The 24903-nt window shown below is 43.4% G+C and overlaps 2 pseudogenes; one reads left to right on the top strand and one right to left on the bottom strand.

Moving 5' to 3' along the window:
• Positions 1-810: 810 nt before the first annotated feature.
• Positions 811-5096, bottom strand: LOC133759251 (voltage-dependent anion-selective channel protein 2-like; annotated as a pseudogene).
• LOC133759248 (intelectin-2-like) overlaps positions 5095-24903 on the top strand; it is a 45295-nt pseudogene continuing 25486 nt past the window's right edge.

The raw sequence follows: 24903 nt of genomic DNA, 5'->3' as shown, positions 1-24903 counted from the left end.
TTCTTCCTAACACATCCTTGTTGGCTAATTAAACTCAAACAACTTAAGGAAGAAAAGGAAAATATTTAGATTCAGCAGGGAAATGGGAAGCACAGGGCAAAGCACCCTCTGCTTTTATCCCTGCAGTTTTAGCAGCCTGCAGTCTCCCCGGGGGTGGATGTGGTTGGCTTTATCTGGAACTCCATCTTGATTTGCTTACTCAGCAGGAGAACGAGGGTTTCAATCAGGTGTAAATGCCTCATCTGTGCTAATCGGATGCTGACCACAGCTGCACTGACTTGTGAGCACAACTCAGATGCAAGTTACACTGTTTTGCTCAAAATGCAAATCTGATCATAACGTTCTCCAAGCCCCATCAGCACACTTTCCTACACTGCACCCCATGGACAAGAGCACTGGATCGCAAATGAGATAGGCAGTGTGAGAGGAAGGGGTGAGTTTGTCTCTCAGGTAGGGTTCCCAGAGTAAGGAAGTACAGTTGTAGAAGGCCAACGTCCAGTTGAGTTGCAAACAAACAATGAACTGTGGTTGTGGTATATGTGTGTTTCATGCAATATTTTCTCTGGTAACTCTGCTTACCCTAGGGAACATTTGGCATTGTCTGGTGACGTTGTCACCAGTGTAGTATGTATGTCTCATCCTGGCAGGAATGTTATTGGCATGCAGAGAAGAGAGGTCAGAAGAGCTGAGAAACACTTGACACTGCACAGGGCGTCCCCTCCCCACGACTGAGAATGATGTGATCTGAAATGTCAATAGCTGAGTGGTGAGAACGCGTAGAGAGCATTGTTTCAATTCTGTAGAACAGAATCAATTGACACTGTCAAAGGTCATCTGGTATCTACCCTGTAAGCCAGCCCTCTTGTCCACAAACAACTGAACCCTGGACTGCAGGTCCAGCAAAATCAAAGGCCACAGCACAACCAAGGTTGATAGAAGCCCTCTTTACAAAGATCGTGTTACCACTTTTCTTTCTTGTGTTTGGTGAGAACAGAGTATCAAATGTCTATGGCACACCTTGAGTACTCTGGTCTCCAGTTGCCACCCAGGCCTGTTCCCAGAGTGTTCCTGGAGTTCCATCTTTCAGTAAAAGTCAGATCATATTCACATTATTTGTATTTGGTCTCCAAGGCTTCACTGACTTTGCTGGTTATATACCAGTCACTGAACCAGATGCTGAGAATTCCATGCAACTGCATGGCTTTATTGCCACATCACCAAGCCTAAACCAGGCCTTCTTTTGAAAATACCTCTGACAGCTTATCGAGGTCAGCCCATGCTGGTGGAAGGCTCACTGGCTGTGCATAACTCTGGCCACAGGAAGAAATGATCCAGTGGTCCCCTTGATGGGGAAAACTAGGTAGGAAGATGAGGCAGGAGTAAGTAATCTTTTTTTAAAAATTTTTTTGACAGGCAGAGTGGACAGTGAGAGAGAGAGACAGAGAGAAAGGTCTTCCTTTTTGCCATTGGTTCACCCTCCAATGGCCGCTGAGGCCAGCGCATCTCACTGATCCGAAGCCAGGAGCCAGGTGCTTCTCCTGGTCTCCCATACGGGTGCAGGGCCCAAGGACTTGGGCCATCCTCCACTGCATTCCCGGGCCATAGCAGAGAGCTGGCCTGGAAGAGGGGCAACTGGGATAGAATCCGGCGCCCCAACCGGGACTAGCACCCGGTGTGCCAGCGCCACAAGGCGGAGGATTAGCCTGTTAAGCCACGGCGCCGGCCGATACCATCTTTCTTAATAATTATACTTCTCATGTGTTTACATGCATTTTTCATTTTGGTCTTCTTTTTTCATGCCTCACAGGAATCCTGTGAGGTGGAGCTTTGTATTCATATTTCAATAAGAAAATTTAGATCCAGATAGATGAAGTGGCTTGCTCAGGGTCGCATATCTAATTAGTCCCTGATTCTGGATTTGAGCTCAAGTCTTTGAGTTTGCAACAAGAGTAGTATCAGAACAGGAATTTTTCATCAAATATAGATACTACTGATATAATGCACCATTATTTTCTGTACCACCCAGGATGAAATACAAACTGATGTGCCACTGAATGAAGATGCACCCAGTATCAGAGATATTAGGTATCAAATAAGATATTAAAGGAAGTAATAGTTTTATTTGAATATTTTCTTGGCCCTGGACACAGTTCCATTTCTGCTTGTTAATGGATCCAGAGATATGTAAATATACAAAAGAAAGGATTGGCCTTACAAACATAGTATCTTATAGTATATATATCTCATAGTATATATATCTCATAGTATATATCTCATAGTATCTCAAACATAGTATTTCCGAAGAGGTGCTCTGAGAGAGGTGTAACCAGTTAAATGATCCTGCTGTTGCATCCAGGTCACACTTCTAAGGGACAAGGTAATACCTCATTCTTTCAATGAGGCAGGAGGAGAGTGAACGACCCCAATTTCGTGGTCGTCAGGATGGCGACCCCAGAGACCCAGACCTCAGGCCAGATGATGCAAAGAACACGAGGCGGTTTATTGAACGTTTGCGCAAACGGGCTCCCCAGCACCACAGGCGGAGAGAGCCCTGAGCAGGGGTTATAGGCAGTTTTTAAAGACAATAGCCACATGATTATGTGGAGTGTTTGGTGATTAGCTATTTTGAAGGGCGAGGGAAGGGGTGATGGTCTTTCCTGGAAAAGCCCCAAAATGTTCTGCTCGCTAATCTAGGGTACATTTGGCACCCGTGTTGGGAGGGGGTAAGTTTATACAATGGTCACTAAGTTACAGAAACTTATTGCAGCTCTTTTCGGACATCTGCAAGCGTTATCAAGTGAGATAGTTACACAGAGCAGTTACACAAGGCAGTTTCCCAAGGTTATTCTGCAGGCGGGTGGAGACACAGTTATCTTAAGGGATGTCTACCGCCAGCAGCTAAACTTTTTTAACCCTTTACTATAATATTATTTTAATATTTACTTTTAGCAGGGGTCTTACATTCCCTCCTCTTCTTTTTGTACTGATTTTAATCTTAAAATTTATGGGGCTTCTGTGATCTTTAGGGCCTGGTACTGTTGAGTCAGTACCAGGGCTTGAGTGATGGAAAGTCTTTCACGGTTGAACTGAAGCAGTCTATTGAGGATACAGGGTCCAAAAGTTAGGAGCAGGAGAAGAATAACAAGAGATCCCGTTTTCCCAGACAGACACCCTTCCCTGAGACCTCGGTTAGGGTAAGGGTAGGCTTGCTGTTGGTGCACAAATTAAGGGATGAGGTGGTGTTATAATTTTTTATTACAGCTACCCCTTTTTTATTTAATTGAGAATGGCCTCTGTCTTAGGTTGCCCTCAGTCATCTCTGTCCTTACCCGTCATTGGTAACTCTGGCAGCATGGCCTAGAGCCCTGTCTTAGGTTGGTACAGGATGCTGAGTGTCTTATCCATCTACCATTCCAGCTTGACATTAGGTGAGAGATGAAACATACAGCCAAATATCAATTATTTTTGATTACAAAGGAGGTTTGGTACAAAGTTTTAAGTAACGAATGTCAGTCCATACAGACTGTAGTGAAATCAGCATAAAATGCAGAACACACTGAAAACATTACATACAAAGTAGGAAAAGCAGTAGTGGTCCAGCCAGCATTAATAACCAATGAATCCATTGAAACCCTCCAAATGTTAGGGGGTTAGTAATAAATATGTTTTGCATTTCACTCTTAAGTTTATTAATAACAGACTCTATATGTGGCACATTGTTAGTAATGTTAAAACAACATCCCCCTGGTACAGATTTACAGCTTATATGATCTTTTAACAGCAAGTAATTGATAGCTGCATGGTTTAAAAGCACTCCTGAGTGAACTTGATCCAATTCTTCAGCTATATTGGACAGTCCAGTAGCAGTAAGATTAATTGTTTTGGTCACTAAACATGCAAGCCTTCGCAGTCCATGGTTATTTCCAAAGGCCAGTCCAGGAACACTTACTACTGTTACAGCCATGGCAAGGGCAGTGTCCTCTCCTATTAGGATGACGTTGCCATTACAGTCTTCAGGTGAAGCATGCCACCGACACGCTCTGTCTGCTGCTGTAAATACAGATGTCAGCATCGGGGCCACACGGCCCAGGGAGCAATTGTGGAAGTTATCAGAGGCTAATGATGTAAAGGCATATTGGCTGCATAGAAAAACCCATCCCTTAGGAGCCCGCGTCCCATTTCATTGATTGGTGATAGGATCCCTCCATTTTACCATTTTTTTTACAGCTGTTTTTAAACAATTAGAATTTAACAGAGACATTAAGAGAACATAATAGATTACTTTAACTCATTGCTTTAACAGAGGATTAGATCTTGATTTTATGTCAAAGAAAATAGACTAATAGTTTTGTAACAAAAATGTCTTTTTTTATAACATTTTGTAACTTTTTTACACCTTTTGTAACTTATTTAAATCTTTTTTTATTTCAGTATAAACTAGCCATTAAGATGAACAATTTTTACAAACCATGTCCCCTTTTTATTTAAAAACCTCTTTTTTTTAACCTTTTTTATTAAATGTCTTCTGTAACCTTTTTTGACTTTTACATACCCTCTTTAACTTACTTAAAACATTTTATTATTTTTATTTTAGTCTAGAGTAAACTAGCCATCAGGATGAAGTTTGACCCAATGTCCTTTTTTTTTTTACAGTAGGTGCACTGGTTGCGGCTTACTCGCGGCCTTTACTCCATTTCCTATCTCTCTGGTCCTTTTTATGCTCTTGTTTTCTACACAGTCTTTCTTTTTTTTTCCTGAGTTTTTCTTTTATTAAAAATTTTATCAGCCTCTTTTACTAGATCTGGCAACATATACCCCTGTAACCCCTCCAGCCTCTGTAACCTGGTCCGGATGTCCAGCGCCGATTGTCCAATGAAGGACATGATTACCTCGGCTTGCCTGTCAGGGGCCTGAGGGTCAAAGGGAGTATACATTCGATACCCTTCCATTAACCTTTTCAAAAATTCTGCTGGAGTCTCCTCATTTCCCTGTATAATTGCACATACCTTAGCCAAATTGGTCAGGCGCCTTCCGGCCCCTCTGAGACCTGCCAGGAGAATCTGGCGATAGAGACAGAATCGCTCCCTACCGGCCATGGTGTTGAAATCCCAGTCAGGAAGGGTCATCGGGAAAGCCTCGTTTACGAGCCTCCAGAAAGACCTGCTGTCTCTAATCAGTAGTGAGGAGGGTCTGCAAGAATTGCTGGCAGTCATCCCAGGTGGGCTGGTGAGTCAGCAGGATGGACTCAATTAGCCCAGAGGCAAGGCACCAGGGAGGGCAGCGCAGGAGGAGGAGGAGGTGGTTTGGGACTTAGGGGGTCCTCCTTTTGAGATGGGAACAGAGAAAGAAAGGACTTAACCCAGGAGGGAGGGTCTTGGGTCAGGTCTTCCCACACGGTGATGTAAGGCACCTGATCAGGGTGTCCCTGTGGGCTGGACTGACAGACCCAATCCTTCACCTGCAAAATAAGGTCAAGATTAAAGGTTCCACTCCTCGGCTAGCCGGCCCCAAAGGTCGGCCACTCCGAGGTGCAGAAAGTCATCCACTTCTTCTGTGGTCTTGATTTCGACTGACTGATTGTGTGCGCGGTCTTGTACTTCTCCCCAGTGATCTAAAGTAAGGCTTAAAGGGGTAGTTAGTTGTTGCCCCATGGGGATGGGAAGAGGGAAGCAAATAAAATAGAGAACAAGGAATACACAAACACACAGAACAGAAACCACAAGCCGCGTGGCGACAGATAGAAATTCAGACGGGAGCGGCCGTCTGGCCAGGCTCTCCCAGAAATTCAGACGGGAGTGGCCGTCTGGCCAGGCTCTCCCCAGGAAGGAGAGAGACGCTCTCTCTCCCCTTTCCCCAGACCACCACTGGAGCGTCCTCCAGGGTGGGACCAGGGGTCTCAGGGCATGTCTGCCTCCCCCACTGGTCCAATACAGATTTAGGTCCTGCGCAGGCGCAACTTTTTAGATACCAATAAACCAGACAAACACAAAAGACAAATATCCACACAGAGCAGCAAAGCAGCAACCTTACCTCCGGCGGGCCTGTAGAGTGTGGGGGTCTGGGGTCATCAAATCCTGGACGAGCCCCCAATGAACGACCCCAATTTCGTGGTGGTCAGGATGGCGACCCCAGAGACCCAGACCTCAGGCCAGACGATGCAAAGAACACGAGGCGGTTTATTGAACATTTGCGCAAACGGGCTCCCCAGCACCACAGGTGGAGAGAGCCCTGAGCAGGGGTTACAGGCAGTTTTTAAAGACAATAGCCACATGATTATGTGGAGCGTTTGGTGATTAGCTATTTTTTTTTTTTGACAGGCAGAGTGGACAGTGAGAGAGAGAGACAGAGAGAAAGGTCTTCCTTTTGCCGTTGGTTCACCCTCCAATGGCCGCCGCGGTTGGCGTGCTGCGGCCGGCGCACCGCGCTGTTCCGATGGCAGGAGCCAGGTGCTTCTCGAGGTCTCCCATGGGGTGCAGGGCCCAAGCACTTGGGCCATCCTCCACTGCACTCCCTGGCCACAGCAGAGAGTTGGCCTGGAAGAGGGGCATCCGGGACAGGACCGGTGCCCCGACCGGGACTAGAACCCGGTGTGCCGGCGCCGCAAGGTGGAGGATTAGCCTAGTGAGCCGCGGTGCCGGCCTGTGATTAGCTATTTTGAAGGGCGAGGGAAGGGGTGATGGTCTTTCCTGGAAAAGCCCCAAAATGTTCTGCTCGCTAATCTAGGGTACATTTGGCACCCGTGTTGGGAGGGGGTAAGTTTATACAATGGTCACTAAGTTACAGAAACTTATTGCAGCTCTTTTCGGACATCTGCAAGTGTTATCAAGTGAGACAGTTACACAGAGCAGTTACACAAGGCAGTTTCCCAAGGTTATTCTGCAGGCGGGTGGAGACACAGTTATCTTAAGGGATGTCTACCGCCAGCAGCTAAACTTTTTTAACCCTTTACTATAATATTATTTTAATATTTACTTTTAGCAGGGGTCTTACAAGAGTATGTAACTGGGATTGAGAACTGACACTAGGACAGGAAGGCTGCAGCAGTCCTGAAACCTCAGAGGAGGCTTGTACCAGATCAGTGACTCCAAAATGCAGTCTGGGGATCAGCGCTAAGTAAGAACAGTTTGGTTGACTTGATAGATGTAAAAAGATAATACATGAAATTCAACATCCATCCATGATAAACTATGTCTTTGCGGATGTTCTGAACACTCAATACCCAAGTGCCCTGTAATTGGATGCAAATATATTCACTATAGTCATATCTTCTTGTTGAATTGATCCCTTAATCATTACATAGTGTATTTCTTTGTCTCTTTTAACAGTTTTTGTGTCACAGTCTATTTTATCTGATATTAAGATGGCTAAACCAGCTCTTTTTTTTTTTTTGGTTTCTGTTAGCATGGACTATCTTTTTTCATCCTTTCACTTTCAGTCTGCGTGTATCTTTGATGGTGAGATATATTTCTTGTAGGAAGCAAAAAGATGGGTCTTGTTTTTTAATCCATTCAGCCAGTCTGTATCTTTTAACTGGAGAGTTGAGGCCATTTACAATCAAGGTGACTATTGATAAGTAACGACTTGGCCCTGCCATTTTTCCATAAATATTCCCATTGTTAAATTTCTGTATTTATTTTTAGGCATTTGTATAGAGACTTTTTTTTTACCCTGTGATGGCTTTTGTCTTTGGACTATGCCTCTGTGGCTTACTGGAGTGTCTGCTCTTTCAGTGAGTACCCAGAGCCACTTCCTGGTTTGGCCAGGGAGCTCTGTTCTGTGCCCCAGGGTGAAGGAAGTGTTCAAGATGGCACCCAGGTTGGGCATGGTAAGTCTCTCTCCTCTCTCTCTCTCTCTCTTTTTTTTAATCAGAGGGAAGTGTTTGATCAGCTCTGTTGGCATAGTCTTGTGTTCATCTCCTCTCCTCCAAGGAGACCAATGCCCAGGTGCTAGCCCCAGTGTGCGCAATATTCATCTGCACTGCCACAAGAACCACACAAAGGATTCGTGCAGTCCGCAGTGTGAGCATTTCCTGTGGAAGGAACTTCCACAAAGTGGAAGTTCTCTCCTCCCTTTAGAGAAAAGTACATCGTTCTTTGATGGCCACTTGATGGCCACTTAATTTCTGTTGGGATCTCATAGCCATTTCCTGTGCCCTCCTGTGCAGCCACAGTGTTTTCACAGTCTGTTCCAGCACACAAGGCTCCCACAGTTATGAGTGCCCAACTCCCTGTCAATTCTCCTGGCCAGATTCATGCATCTCTCGGTTGCTGTGTGCATGGACACAAGCTGGCATAGCTGTTATGTATGTTCAAAATTGCGTCCGCCCACTTTCAGCTAGTTACAGGATGATGGTGCCAGGTTGTCAGGGAGAGAGAAACGTGCCCCCCTTTTTTCCCTCTAGGTTGGCAGTACGCTGTCCCCTACTGGGCTCCAAGTTGGACCCTTGCCAACCTCTTCCCGCAGCTCTATCGCCAGTGGCTTGGGCTGTAACAGTCTGATCTCACCTCACTCTCCAAAGCTGGTGCTGAGGCTCTCAGCTGCTGGGGTTTTGAGTTGTGCACACCCACACCATCCATGTGGATACACAGTGTCTCTAATTTGCTTTGATTTTCTTTTTTTTTTTTTAAAGATTTTATTTATTTATTTGAGAGGTAGAGTTACAGACAGTGAGAGGGAGAAACAGAGAAAGGTCTTCCATCTGTTGGTTTACTCCCCAAATGGCCGCAATGGCTGGAACTATGCCGATTTGAAGCCAGGAGCCAGGACCTTCTTCCTGGTCTCCCATGTGGGTACAGGGACCCAAGGACTTGGACCATCTTTTACTGCCTTCCCAGGCCACAGCAGAGAGCTGGATCAGAAGAGGAGCAGCCACAACTAGAACTGTCGCTCATATAGGATGCTGGTGAAGCAGGCGGAGGATTAACCTACTGCACCATGGCGCTGGCCCCCTGCTTTGATTTTCCTTTGCAGTTTTCTCTCTAACTCTTCTCTGAGATTGCACTCTCTCCACTTTTTAAATTAATTTTTAAGGAATTATAATTTCATAAGTACAGCTTTAGGAATATAGTTATTCTTCCTACCATACATGCCCTCTACCCACACTCTCACTCCTCCACTTCCTCCCTCTCTCCTTCCCAGTACCATTCTCTATTAAGATAAGTTTTCAATTCACTTTGTACACAGAAGACCAACTCTATACTAAATAAATATTTCAACAATTTGCACACACACACAATGTTTGAGAACTAGTTTTACAGTTAATTCTCATAAAACAACTCATTGAAGACAGATGTCCTGCATAGGGAGTTAGTGCACAGTGACCCCTGCTGTTAGTGTAACAATTAACACTCTTATGTATGATGTCAGTGACCACTCAAGGCTCTTGACATGATCTGTCTAGGCTATGGAAGCTTTTTGAATCCACAAACTGAATCAGTATTTAGACAAGGCGATAATCAAAGTGGAAGTTCTCTCCTCCCTTTAGAGAAAAGTACATCATTCTTTGATGGCCACTTGATGGCCACTTAATTTCTGCTGGGATCTCACTCACTGAGATCCATCATGTAGAACATTTTTTGCCACAGAGTCTTGGATTTCCATACCTAAAATGCTCTCAAGGGCTTTTAATCCAGACCAGGAAGCCTTAAGTGATGATTTTGAGGTCAGAGTTTTACTTAAAGCAATTGTCATTCTATGAGTCTGCTGTGTGAAGTGCTTCCCATGTTGGAACATTCTCTTCTTTTTAATTCTATTATTGTTACCAGATATTTGGCCCTATTTATATGATCCCTTCAATGCTTAATCCTATCTATTGTATTACTTTAACACTTAATATGATAACTTTAACACTTAAGATGGCATTTTTACCACCAAGTGTTATGGATTGGGGTCCCATGATAAGTTTTATCGTGTACTCTTAGAAGTAAGTACGTAGAAATTTATGCAGAACTATACAGCTTTGCAGTTACAAACTTCCTCCCCTCTCTCTTATTCCAGCTCTTATTTTTTAAAGAGATGTGTCCTCAATTGACTTTACACACATATGAATAATTCTGTTAAGTAAAGTGTTCAACAAATAGTATGAAGAAAAAAATGAAAAAAACAAAGAGACAAAAAACCTGTTCCTCGACAATCAAGACAAGGGCAACTCAAGTCATCCCTTTTTGAAGTGTCAATTTCGCTCCTACAGATTTCATTTTAGGTGCTCTATTAGTTCTCACAGATCAGGGAAAACATATGGTATTTGTCCCTATGGGACTGACTTATTTCACTAAGTATGATGTTTTCCAGATTCATCTACTTTGTTGCAAATGACCAGATTTCATTTATTTTAATTGCTGTGTGGTATTCCATAATATGCATATCTCATGTCTCATTTCTTTATCCAGTCTTCAGTTGACGGGCATTTATTTATGTTGATTCCATCTCTTAGCTATTGTGAATTGAGCTGCAATAAACATGGGAGTACAAATAACTCTTCTATTTACTGATTTCATTTCCTGTGGGTAAATTCCCAGGAGTGGAATGGCTGGGTCATGTGGTAGGTCTATATTCAGATTTCTGAGTTATCTCCATGCTGTCTTGGTTTTACCAGTTTAACATTCCTAACAACAGTGGATTCAGGTACTTATTTCCCCACATCCTTGCCAGCATTTGCAGGGACTCAAATATATCTCCAACCCTTGCTCTTTTTTAAAGATTTATTTATTTATTTGAAAGTCACAGTTACACAGAGACAGGAGAGGCAGAGAGAGCGAGAAAGAAAGTTCTTCCATCCAATGGTTCACTCCCCAATTGGCCGCAATGGCTGGAGCTGTGCTGATCCGAAGCCAGGAGCCAGGAGCTTCTTCTGGGTCTCCCATGTGGGTGTAGGGGCCCAAGGACTTGGGCCATCTTGTACTGCTTTCCCAGGCCATAGCAGAGAGCTGTATCAGAAGTGGAGCAGCCATGTCTCGAACCGTCAACCACATGAGATGCTGGCGTTTCAGGCCAGGGTGTTAATCCGCTGCACCACAGTGCTGTCTCCAGTTTGTTGTTTTTTTGATTTCTGTGTGACAGCCATTCTAGCTGAGGTGAGGTGAAACTTATTGTGGTTTTGATTTGCATTTCCCGATAGCTAGTTATCCTGAACACTTTTTTTATGTGTTGGCCATTTGGATTTCCTCTTTTGAAAACTGTCTGTTTAAGTCCTTCGCCCATCTCTTAAGTGGGTTGTTTGTTTTGGTGTGGTGGAGTTTCTTTATCTCTTTATATATTTTGGTTATTAATCCTTTATCAGTTGCATAGTTTGAAAATAATTTCTCTCATTCTGTCAGTTGTCTCTTCACTTTGCTGAGTGTTTCTTTTTCTGTACAGAAACTTCTCAATTTGATGTAATCCCATTTGTTAATTTGGACTTTGACTGCCTGTGCCTCTGGGGTCTTTCTCAAGAACTCTTTGCCTGTGCAAATGTCTTCCAGGTTTCTCCAATGTTCTCTAATAATTTGATGGTGTTGGGTTATAGATTTAGATTTTTAATCCATGTTGAGTATAAGATGTAAGGTAGGGGTGTTGCTTCATGCTTCTGCATGTGGAAATCCAGTTTTCCCAGCACTATTTGTTGAATAGGCTGTCCTTGCTTCAGAGATTGATTTTAGCTCCTTGGTCAAATATAAGTTGGTTGTAGATGTTTGGATTGATTTCTGGTGTTTCTATTCTGTTCCATTGGTCTATCCATCTGTTTTTGTACCAGTACCAGGCTGTTTTGATTATAACTGCCCTGTAGCATTTCTTGAAATCTGGTATTGTGATGCCTCAGGCTCTCTTTTTGTTGTATAAGATTGCTTTAGCTATTCGGGGTCTCCTGTGTTTCCATATGAATTTCAACATCATTTTTTCTATATCTGAGAATGTCTTTAATATTTTGATTGGTCGGCCGGCGCCGCGGCTCACTAGGCTAATCCTCCGCCTTGCGGCGCCGGCACACCGGGTTCTAGTCCCGGTTGGGGCACCGATCCTGTCCCGGTTGCCCCTCTTCCAGGCCAGCTCTCTGCTGTGGCCCGGGAATGCAGTGGAGGATGGCCCAAGTGCTTGGGCCCTGCACCCCATGGGAGACCAGGATAAGCACCTGGCTCCTGCCATCGGATCAGCACCGTGCGCCGGCCGCAGCGCGCTACCGCGGCGGCCATTGGAGGGTGAACCAACGGCAAAAGGAAGACCTTTCTCTCTGTCTCTCTCTCACTGTCCACTCTGCCTGTCAAAAATAAAAAAAAAGAAAAAAAAATCCAAAAAAGAAAGAAAAAAAATTTTTGATTGGTATCACATTGAATCCATAAATTGCTTTCTGAAGAATGGACATTTTGATGATATTGATTCTTCTAATCCAAGAGCATTGAAGATTTTTCATTTTTTTTGTATCTTCTACATATTTTTGTAATGTTTTATAATTCTCATTGTAATAGATTTTACAATTTTTACTGTAAGTGAGATTCATCTTAGAAACTCAGTCTCAGCCTTGGCATTATCTGTGTATACAAAGGCTGTTGGATTTTTGTGTATTGTTTTTATATACTGCTACTTTACCAAACTCTTCTTTTTTTTTTTTTTTTAGCTCAACAGAAGATAAACTATAGATGTTTAATTCAGGTAACACAGATGATATTTTTGGGACCTATCTGATTTAAATGAGGAAGGAAATATTTTACAAATACAGACAGAAGTGCTACATGGGAGGCACTCAGCTTGTCAGAAAGCCTGGTTATCATCTGGATATGAGTAAGGTGTCCACAGGTTTCCATTGATTACAACCACTGCATTCAATCTCACTTCCATAATATGAGTAAGAAATGCAATGAGGTAATACACAACTATAGAGGGAAGCACAGAATACACTGAGCACAGAGTAATAGTTAACTTTAGGTTAGTAACATAGCAACATAGGTAATTACTTGCCAAAAAGCAGTTCACTTTTATTCTTGGGCATACTTCTTTTTTTTTTATTTTTTTTACTTTTTTATTTTTTTATTTTTTGACTTTTATTTAATGAATATAAATTTCCAGTATACAGCTTATGGATTACAATGGCTTCCCCTTCCCATAACTTCCCTCCTACCCGCAACCCTCCCCTCTCCCGCTCCCTCTCCCCTTCCATTCACATCAAGATTAATTTTCAATTCTATTTATATACAGAAGATCAATTTAGTATAAAATACTTCAACAGTTTGCACCCACATAGAAACACAAAGTGAAACATACTGTTTGAGTACTAGTTATAGCATTAAATCAAAATGTACAGTACATCAAGGACAGAGATCCCACATCAGGAGCAAGCGCACAGTGGCTCCTGTTGTTGATCCAACAAATTGACACTCTAGTTTATGGCGCCAGTAACCACCCTAGGCTGTCGTCATGAGTTGCCAAGGCTATGGAAGCCTTCCAAGTTCCCCAACTCTGATCATATTTAGACAAGGTCATAAAAGACAGGGTGAGGATAGTAACCAATGATCCTAAGAGTGGCCTTAACCAGGTCTGAACAATTATACAGCATTAAGTGGGGAAGAGGACCATCAGTACACACAGGTTGGGAGTAGAGCCATTGGTGGTAGAGTAGAGGTTATGATTACAAAGGAATGAGGCTCAAGTGCACTAGACAGGGTCTAGAACAAAGGACAGAGTCATTATTAGAGGAGCTAAGAAAGGTGCTGTCTAAGCTACAAGTAATTTTTCTGATTGAGAGGCAAATAGAACCTGATAGAAGGGGCTTGATAATAATCTGTTGGGTTTTAGGCCATGTAAGTTAAGAGGCCCAGACCTATCTATCTCTTCACATGGGGTATATCCTAAGGGAGGTGTGAATCTCCTAGGGGAAGGCACTCTGTTGACTTTCATTACTTGGCTGGGCTGGGAGGAGAGCTGGCCAGGTAAAGGCAGGTGGCATCTCTAACAAGAAATTTACAGTTCTGCCTGCAATGTTGCTGACCCTACTTGACCATTCTTGGGCATACTTCTATAAAAGTTGTGCCCCTTGGGATATAAAGATAGAGTAAGATCCCAAAAAGGAGAAGTAAGGTTAGCATTTTGGTGATGCTAAGGATGGAACCACTGCAGATGACTGTTACCCTTTTGTCCACAGAGTCACCACCGGGAGAGTATAGAAGCAGCACAATTGAAGAATGAAGTCCACAAGAATGATAAGTACAATTATTTCAATTGATATGCAAATGTCATGTAGTGAAGCATCTAAAAGTTTTCATTTCTCAAGCTGAAAACATCTCAGTTAAAGCTCATAGAAGTTCAAAGTGGAATAGTGGTTACCAAACACTTGCCGTTGTATAGAAAGATTCAATTTTAAAGAGATCTAGTCTTTGCTCCAAACTCTTCTATGAGTTCCAATAGTCTCTTGGTGGAGTCTTTTGGATTCCCTGTATATAGACTCACGTCATCTGCAAATAAGAATAGTTTGACTTCCTAATTCCCAATTTGTGTATCATTGATTTCTTTTTCTTGCCTAATGGCTCTGGCTAGAGCTTCCAGGACTATATTGAATAGCAATGGTGAGAGTGGGCATCCTTGTCTGGTACCAGATCTCAGTGGGAATGCTTTCAACTTTTCTCCATTCAGTAGGACACTGGCCATGGATTTGTCATAAATTGCCATGATTATGTTGAGGAAGGCTCCTTCGATATCCAATTTGCTTCGAGTTTTCAACATGAAAGGTATATTTTATCAAATGCTTTCTCTGCATCTTGAAATAATCATATGGTTTTTGTTCTTCAGTTAGTTAATGTGATGTATCACATTGATTGATTTGTGAATGTTGAACTATCCCTGCATACCAGGAATAAATCCCACTGGTTCTGGGTGAATAATCTTTCTGATGTGCTGTTGGATTTGATTGGCTAGAATTTTGTTGAGGATTTTTGCACCTATGTTCATCAGGGAAATTGGTCTGAAATTATCTTTCTGTTGCATCTTTTTCAGGTTTAGATATTATGGTGATGCTGGTTCCTTAGAAAGAATTTGGGAGGACTCTCTTCCTTACAATTGTTTTGAATAGCTTGAGAAGAATCAGAGTTAGTTCTTTTTTAAATGTCTGTTAGAATTCAGTAGTGAATCCATCCAGTCCTGGGATTTTCTTTGTTGGTAGGGAATTTATTACAGATTCAATTTCTGTCTTGGTTAGGGGTCTGTTTAGGTGTTCTGTGTCTTCATGGCTCAATTTAGATAGATTCTATGTGTTCATGAATCTATCCATTTCTTCTAGGTTTCTCAGTATGTTGGCATACAGTTCTTTTTTAAAAAAATTTTTTTTTGACAGGCAGAGTTAACAGTTAGAGAGACAGAGAGAAAGGTCTTCCTTTTGCCGTTGGTTCACCCTCCAATGGCCGCCTCAGCTGGCGCACTGCGGCCAGTGCACAGTGCTGATCCGAAGGCAGGAGCCAGGTGCTTCTCCTGGTCTCCCATGCGGGTGCAGGGCCCAAGCACTTGGACCATCCTCCACTGCACTCCCAGGCCACAGAAGAGAGCTGGCCTGGAAGAGGGGCAACCGGGACAGAATCTGGTGCCCCGACTGGGACTAGAACCCAGTGTGCCGGTGCCACAGGCAGAGGATTAGCCTATTGAGCCACGGCGCCGGCCTGGCATATAGTTCTTTATAGTAATTTTTGATGATGATTCTTTTCATTTCTATTGTGTCTGTTGTTACATTTTCTTTTTCATCTCTGATTTTATTGATTTGGGTCTTCTCTTTTTTTTTGGTTAGTTGGGCCAATGATTTGTCAATTTTGTTTCCTTTTACAAAAAACCAGCTCTTTGTTTTGCTGATTTTTTGTATTGTTTTTTGGATTCGATTTTGTTGATTTCTTCACTATTTTTTTTTTTTTTTTTTTTGGACAGGCAGAGTGGATAGTGAGAGAGAGAGACAGAGAGAAAGGTCTTCCTTTTTGCCATTGGTTCACCCTCCAATGGCCGCTACGGCCAGCGCATCTCGCTGATCCGAAGCCAGGAGCCAGGTGCTTCTCCTGGTCTCCCATACGGGTGCAGGGCCCAAGGACTTGGGCCATCCTCCACTGCCTTCCCGGGCCATAGCAGAGAGCTGGCCTGGAAGAGGGGCAACCTGGATAGAATCCAGCGCCCCAACCGGGACTAGAACCTGGTGTGCCAGTGCCGCAAGGCAGAGGATTAGCCTGTTAAGCCACGGCACTGGCCTATTTCTTCACTATTTTTAATTATTTCTTTTTTCCTACTAGTTTTGGGTTTGGTTTGCTGTTGTTTTCTTAGATCCTTGAGATGCACTGATAGCTCATTTATTTGGTGCCTTTCCAATTTCTTGATGTAGGCACCAATTGCTATAAACTTTTAACACTGCCTTTACTATATCCCATAAGTTCTGATATGTTTATTGTCATCTTCAATTGTTTCCAGAAATTTTTGATTTCTCTTTTGATTTCTTCTATGACCCACTGTTCATTCAGGAGCATGTTGTTCAGTCTCCATGTGTTTGCATATGTTCTAGGGATTCCTGAGTTGCTGAGTTCCAGCTTCATTGCATTGTTGTCTGAGAAGATGCATGGTATGATTTCTATTTTTTTTTTTTTGAATTTGCTGAGACTTGCTTTATGGCCTAGTATGTGGTCAGTCCTAGAGAAAATTCCATGCACTGGTGGGAAGAATGTGTATTCTGCAACTGTAGGATGAAAAGTTCTGTAGATATCAGTTAGGTCCATTTGGTCTATACTGTTGATTAACTCTACTGTTTCCTTGCTTATTTTCTGTCTGGTTGTTCTGTGCATTTTTGAAAGTGGAGTTTTGAAGTCGCCCTTACTATTGTGCTTGAGTCTATGTTTCTCTTGAGATCTCTTAACATTTCTTTTAAATAGCAGGTGCTTTGGCTATTCATGTGCATTTACATTTATAATAGTTTCATCTTCCTGTTGAATTGATCCCTTAATCATTACATAGTGCTGTTCTTATCTCTTTTAAAGCAATATGTTTTTCTTTTAAAGATTTATTTATTTATTTGAAAATCAGAGTTACACAGAGAAAGAAGGAGAGGCAGAGAGGTAGAGAGAGGTCTTCCATCTGCTGGTTCATTCCCCAATTGGCCACAACAGTAGGAGCTGCACTGATCTGAAGCCAAGAACCTGCAGCCTCTTCTTCTTTGCAGGGTTCCAAGGACTTGGGCCATCACTGTAGGTGGTAGCTTTACCCACTAAGCCACGGTGCTGGCCCCCCTTTTTGTTTCTTTTAACAGTTTTTGTGCTAAAGTCTATTTTGTCTTATGTTAGGATGGCAACACTAGCTCATTTTTGGTTTCTGTTAGCATAGAATATCTTTTTCCATCCTTTTACTTTCAGTCTGTGTGCATATTAGTTGGTGAGATGTGTTTCTTGTAGGCAGCAAATGATGTTTTTTTTTTTTAAATTCATTTAGCTAATCTGTATCTTTTAACTGGAGAGTTGAGGCCATTTACATTCAAGGTGACTATTGATAAGTAACGACTTCGCCTTACCAGTTTTCCAAAAATGTTCGTATTTTTTACTTTGAATTTCCTTTGGACTTTTACTGGGAGATTTTCTTCTTTTTTCTTCTTTCATAATGATGGACATGTTTCTGTGTGCAGCATATCCTTAAGCATTTTTTGGAGGGCTGGACAGGTGGTGCCAAACTCTTTCAATTTCTGTTTGTTATGGAAGGTCTTTATTCTACCTTCATTCATAAGTGAGAGCTTTTCAGGGTATAGTATTCTGTGTTGACAATTTTTTCTCCTAAGACATGGAATATATCTCATCATTCTCTCCCAGGCTGTAGGGTTTCTGATGAGACATCATCTGTGAGTCTAATTGGAGGTCCTCTGTATGTAATCTGGCATTTATCTTGTGCACAGTTTAGAATCTTTTCTTTACGTTTTAATGTAGAGAATTTGACTACAATGTGTTGTGGTGAATACCTTTTCTGGTCATGTCTATCAGGAGTTCCATGTGCTTTCTGTATTTTGATGTCCCTTTCTTTCTCCAAATTAGGGAAGCTTTCTGTTATTATTTCACTAAAAAGGGCTTCTAATCATTTTTCTTTCCATGCCTTCAGGAACTCCTAGAATCCATATATAGGGTCATTTGATAGTATCCTGTAGATTCCCAACAGTGGTTTATAGTTTTCTAATTTCCTCTTCTTGTTTTTGGTTTGACTGTATAAAATCCTGTGCTTTGTTTATAAGTCAGATATTCTTTCTTCTATTTCACCAATTTTGTCCTTAAGGCTTTCCATTGTATTTTTTATTTGTACTATTGAATTCTTCATTTCATTTTGATTTCTCTTTAAGATCTCAATTTTATCCTCCACCTGAGGCGCCGGCACACCAGGTTATAGTCCTGGTCGGGGCACCAGATTCTGTCCTGGTTGCCCCTCTTCCAGGCCAGCTCTCTGCTGTGGCCCGGGAGTGCAGTGGAGGATGGCCCACGTGCTTGGGCCCTGCACCCACATGGGAGATCAGGAGAAGCACCTGGCTCCTGCCTTCGGATCAGTGCGGTGCGCCGGCTGCAGTGTGCTGGCCGCGGCGACCATTAGAGGGTGAACCAACGGTAAAAGGAAGACCTTTCTCTGTGTCTCTCTCTCTCACTGTCCACTCTGCCTGTCAAAAAAAAAAAAGTTTAAAAAGATCTCAATTTTATGGGAGAAATTTTCTCTCATGGCATGTACGGATTTCAGTAGCTCATGAATTTGCTTCTGATTACTTTTATGTAATCTTATGATCAATTTTTTGAATTCCATTTCTGGTATTTCTTCAATCTTATCATCTTCACAATCTAGTGTTGAAGTGTTGTGTTCTTTGTGGGGTGTTATTTTGTCTTCCTTATTCTTAGTTCTTAAATTGGTGCATTTGTTATTTGACATTTGTGGAGATACTCATTGGTTTATTTGTTTTTTTCACTGTGGTAGCTTTTATCTTTGTACTATGCCTCTGTGTCTGCTTTCAGTGAGTATTTAGAGCCATGTGGTGGGTGTGGCCAGGGAGCTCTGTTCAGTTCTCTAAGATGAAGAGTGTGTCTAAGGTGGCACACCCAGGTTTGGTGTGGTAAATCTCCCTCTGTCTCTGTCTCTGTCTCTCTCTTTCTTTCTCTTATCAGAAGAGAGGTTTAATATGCTCAGCTGAGCTCTTCTCCTCAAAGGAGACCAGTGACTGAGAGCTAGACCCAGTGGGTATAATATTTGTTTGCTGTGCCCCAAGGACCACACAAAGGATCTGTGCAGCCCTCAGTGTAAGCTCAGAATCCCCATCCCCAGCAATGCCCCTCACCAGGTAACTAGAAAGCCCTGAACATGTGGATTCTCCCACAGTGACTGCTCAAAGTCCCAGCCATACTGTCAGTCCTCCCACACAGCCTCAATTTTTTTCACAGTTTTGACACACAAGCCTCCCATAGTCATGAGCACCCAGCCCCCTGTCTGTTCTCCCCACCAAAGTCTGGAGTCTCCACTCGGCTGGTTTCTGGGGATGGATATGAGCTGGTGCAGCTGTTACATATGTCCAAAATGGCACCCATTCTATCACCCTTTTTTTTCTCCCCAAGATTTATTTATCTATTTGAAAGTCAAAGTTACACTGAGAGAGAAGGAGAGGTAGAGCCAGAGAGAAGTCTTCCATCTGCTGGTTCATTCCCCAATTGTCCACAACTGTCGGAGCTGCACTGATCTGAAGCCAGGAGCCAGGAGCTTCCTGCAGGTCTTCTCCCATGGGTGCAGGGGCTCAAGGCCTTGGGCCATCTTCCACTGGTTTCCCAGGCAATAGCAAAGAGCTGGATCAGAAGTGGAGCAGCTGGGACTTGAACTGGAGCCCATATGGAATGCTGACACTGCAGGCAGTGGCTTTACCTGCTATGCCACAGTGCCAGCCCCTCTATCAGCTTTTTGCAGGACTCCATTGTAAGGTGGTCAGGGAGAAAGAAACGTATTCCTTCTCTTTTTTCCCCCTAGTTTGGCAGGTACACTATCCCCCACGGGACTCCAAGCCAGGTTCCCTTTAAGCTCTTCCTGCAGCTTTATTGCCACTGGTTTGGGCTGCTGCCGTCTGGTCTCACCTCACTCTCCAACACTGGTGTGTAGGCTCTCAGCTGCTGGGGTCCTGAGTTGTGGGCATCCGTGCCCTCCATGTAGGTCCACTGTATTCCTCTAATTTGCATAGAGTTTCCTCTGCCATTTTCTTCCTAACTCTTCCCTCTCTACAATTTAAAACTATCTTCTTAGACTAGAGCAGTAAGCTCCCTCCCTACTCCACTATCTTGGAAGCTCCTCTGCCCTTCTTTTCACTTTTTTTTTTTTTTGGACTCTCTTCCCCTAGAATAGAGCAGTAAGTTCCCTCCTTATTCCATCTTCTTGGAATTCTCCTCTGGGCATCTTTTATAAGGGCTCTCATTTCCTTCTTGGGGGCTCCACCCTTTTGACCTCACAAAGCCCTTACACCCAAATGCTGTCATATTGGGGATCAGGTTTCAACATATGCATTTGGGTGGGGGGCAGTAGTCACAATCATTCAGGTCACAGGTGTGCTAGACATTGTATAAGGAAATTATAGATGTAATTCAACAGCTATGGTAATGATCCCTGGTGTAGGTTGTATCGCCCCCCAAAATATATATTTTTATATGCATTTAAATATTTATTTGTTTACTTACTTTAAAGTCCTGAGTTACAGAGAGATAGAGGGAGAACCAAAGGGGGAGAGAAAGAGAGGTCTTCTGTCAGTTGGTTCACTCACTAATGGCTGTAATGGCTGAAGCTGGACTAGGCTGAAGCCAGGAGCCAGGATCTTCATGTGGGTTTCCCACGTGGGTGTAGGGGCTAAGTACTTGGGTCATCATCTTCTGCTTTTTCCAGGCCATTAGCAGGGAACTGGATCAGAAGTGGAGCAGCCAGGATACAAAGCAGCATCCATATGGAATGGCAGTGTCTTAGGCAGTGGCTTTACCCACTAAACCACAATGCTGGTCCCTAAGCATATATTTTATTTATATGGAAGGCAGAGTGCCAGAGGAAAATGGGGGGAGAGAGAGAGAGAGAAAGAGAGAGAAAGAGAGAGGCTGAAACTGGCTGGGAACTCTGCCTGGTCTCCCACTTGGGTGGCAGGGGCTCAAGTTCTTGGGCTTTCACTGCCTTTCCTGGCATATTTGTTGGGAGCTGTGTCCCTCTAATATGAGATGTTGGCATCCCAAGTAGTGACTCAACCTGCTGCACCATAACACCCCCTTATCCCCAGCACCACTGAAGCTTTGTTGTAGTTCTAATCCTAGGGTTGTATACATGTGATCTTATTTGGAAATAGGGCTTTTGTAGATGTCAGCCAACGGACCTGGGCAGCCAGTAAAAACTGAGAAAGGCAAGGAGAATCTTTCCTGGAGTACCAAGGAGAAACACAGCTCTGCACATACCCTTTAGGCCCTTTGGATTGATTTTGAATTTCTGCCGTGCAGAACTGCAAGACATTGTATTTTACATTCAAGCCTCTAGGTTTGTGATCATTTGTTAACAAAAGGGACAGGAAACAAAGTGCAAAAAACAGACCAGGAGTACCTTCACTTAGATGTGTTGTCACAGTCTCTCTCTCTCTCTCTCTCTCTCTCTCTCTCTCACACACACACACACACACACACACACAATTTTTAGCTCATTGAATAAGTTGCAGATGTGACATTTTACCTTGAATTATTTCTTTTTATTTAAATTATGAAGGAATGAGGATTTAAAATTTTTTTAATTTATTTATTTGAGAGGTAGAGTTACAGACAGAGGGAGAGACAGAGAAAGAGAGAGGTCTTCCATCAGCTGGTTCACTCCATAAAATGGCCTCAATGGCTGGAGTTGGGCTGATCTGAAGCCAGGAGCCAGGAGCTTCTTCTGAGTCTCCCACACAGGTGCAGGACACCAAGCTCTTGGGCCATCTTCCACTGCTTTTCCAGGCCATAAGCAGAGATCTGGATAGGAAGTGGAGCAGCCAGAACATGAACTGGAACCCATATAGGATCCCAGCACTGCACATGAAGGCTTAATCTACTACGCCACAGTGCCAGCCCCACAGTGAATTATTTCAACCTGCATCTCCTGTACCGTACAGATATTACACAGGAACCCTTACATTAATACTGTTTTCCAATACATTTCTCATGTTAAATTCCATTAGTCATCCCCCTGATATCCTTTATAGCCTTTTCTTTGACTTGGATTCAATAAAGGATCACACCTTTCAGTCATTTGTCACATGCCTGAGCTCTTTTAATCTGGAAAAGTAAATCAGGTGTTTGGGTCTTCATTGATGTTGTCAAGGCTGAAGAGTCTTGAAAGACTGTTGCTTGGCAGAATGATTCTCAGTTAGCATTTTCTGGGCTTTGCCTTAAGGTTACAGGATCAGCATAAACTTTTAAGGTAGGAATCCTATGTAGTTGCTATTTTGTCCTTGCCAGTTCATCTAGGGGGCAAACAGTGTCAGCTTTTGTGCCACCACTGGGCGCTGTGATGTGGGCCCAGTGGTGGGGTATTGGGTGTGTGCTCAAGCAGGAAAAGTGTGTTCAGGAAAAGGAGCATGGAGCAGTGACTTGCATCGCACATCCTTGGTTGATTTTCTTCTCAGCTGCTGTGTCTGGAACTGTCAGCAGCACAGGGAGACCTCCCTTTGCTGTGTCATCCTGAGCCCAGCTGTGGCTCTTTGGGCATCCACAGGTTTGTTAAGTTCCTTCTTTCAGGCCCGGTGCTGTGGCATAGTGGGTTAAGCTGCTGTCTGCAATGCCAGCATCCCATAAGGGCCCTGGTTTGAGTCCTAGCTGCTCCACTTCCAATTCAACTCCCTGCTAATTTGCCTTGGAAAGCAGCAGAAGTTGGCCCAAGCACTTGGGCCCCTGTAACCTTGTGGGAGACCCAGATGAAGTTCCTGGCTTCATTGTGGCCATTTTGGGGGTAAACCGGGGATAGAAAATAACCTCTCTCTTGCTAACTCTCACTTTCAAATATATAAAATAAATCTTTAAAAAAAGAAGGGGAAAATAAAACAAAAAATAAAATCTTTCTCTAATATCAGGGTTTATATGTTGGAAAATGACTATGTAATGAAGATGTTCACGCTGGGCAGAAGACTCACTTTTTTGGTCCAGTTTTTCATAGAATTTTGACCGGAAATATTGTCCAATGGGGAGATTTTAACTTTGTACCCTCTCACTTAGCTATCTTATATCTCTCCCTGACGGCCTCTGTGTGTCTCATTCTCTAGCACCTGTGTGCAGGCACCCACACGCCTTCACAATCCACTAAAGCAGACAGGAGTCTATTAAACAAGCTCTGGGTATTCTGTAACCAATGAGCATGTTGGGGTCCTAGGCTTGGTGAAGGGGCTGGAGCTCACAGGAGGATGAGGAGCAGGGGTGTCACCATGGATGGGCTACAGGACCTGCCTAGCCAGGAGGCTGCTGTGGCCACCATGGCCATCAGACTCTTTGAGGTTGCTGATGGACTGCTGATGCTGCCTCTACTGTTGCAATGGCTGAACTCTCTGATCTGCCTTCTCCAGCTCGTGGTTCAGAGTACAGGCTGCAACACCAGGTTGTCCAAATCCAGGCTATCTCTCTGTACTACAGGCAGCTAGAGGGGGTGTGAGGGAGAATCAGGTCCCTTCAGCTTCCTTAGAGGCCAGGCTGTGCCTCCCTCCAGGTCTTCCATCATGTGAGATGTGGGAGAGATTTCTCCAAAAGAGGAAAGGTGTCCTGATGTGGGGCGGCCAGAACAGGAACAAAGGCCACAAAAGAGAAAGGTACAGGCTTTGCAGGCTCTACCAAGAGCACATGATTTTTCAAACTAATCCTCATCTCCCAAAGAAGGGATCTCTGGAAGTAGACGAGAGTCTAGACTGGGTCTGGGTGAACTGCCAATGAGTTGTCAATAGAAAACATTTTCCCTCTCACTAGTCTGCTGGTGCATGAGTGTTTAAAAGAAAGAACATACCCTGAGAGGGTTTGGAAAAAGGAGTGATGTGATCAGAAGCTTGCTCTCCGAGGGAGCTGTCCTTGATCCCAAGTGTACCTTTAATGTGGTTTGTATCTTGCTTTGAATATCTATACCCAAGAGAGAGGAGAAGTTCAAAACATACAAATACCGATTGCTAGAATTTATTTAGCTCTAAAACATTGCAGAATCTCCTAGAATATCAACAGTTGCATTTCAATCGCTATATCCCTAGCAGCCCTGGTTTTATTTGTTTACTAAAAAAATATTTATTTATTCATTTCAAAGTCACAGTTTCAGAAAGAGAGGAAGAAAGAGAGAGTGAGAGAGAGAGAGAGAGAGAGATCGAGAGAGATCTTCCTTCTGCTGGTATACTCTACAGATGGCTACAATGGCCAGGGCCAGGCTAGGCTGAAGCTAACAGCCAGGAGCTTCATCTGGGTCTCCCACATGGGTGGCGGGGCCCAAGCACTTGGGCCATCTTCGACTGCTCTCTTAGGCCATTAGCAGGGAGCTGGACTGGAGGCACAGCAGCTGGGACATGACCTGCTGCTCTTTTGGGACACTGGTGTCCCAGGCGGTGTCTTTACCTGCTACACCGTAACACCGGCCCCCTGGACTCTGGGTTTAGAGCTACTTAAATTCTATTCTTGCAATAGTAGATGCTTCAACAGTCTTTCCTTCCTTAACAACTATCTCCTGAATTTTCATGCCGTGAAGTGTGCTAGTATCCCTCAGAACATAGCAGTGGCCTTATGTGAAATATAGACCATGATCCTATGTGTTGACTGAGCTGGGTTTCTCTGTTGAGGGAAGCTGCTGACAGTATTGGAAAGAAAAGTCAAAGTTTCTGAGGTTTTCATGTTGATCATCCTGCCTTGCACATTTTGCATAAATCCTTGTTTGCTGTTGCCATTTTACCCTTACAACTTTCTAGTGAGGTGG

This window comes from Lepus europaeus, chromosome 5 (assembly GCF_033115175.1).
Source record: "Lepus europaeus isolate LE1 chromosome 5, mLepTim1.pri, whole genome shotgun sequence".
NCBI classification, from domain to species: Eukaryota; Metazoa; Chordata; class Mammalia; order Lagomorpha; family Leporidae; genus Lepus; species Lepus europaeus.
The sequence above is the reverse complement of the archived record's forward strand: the minus strand, read 5'-3'. Positions and strand labels throughout refer to the sequence as shown.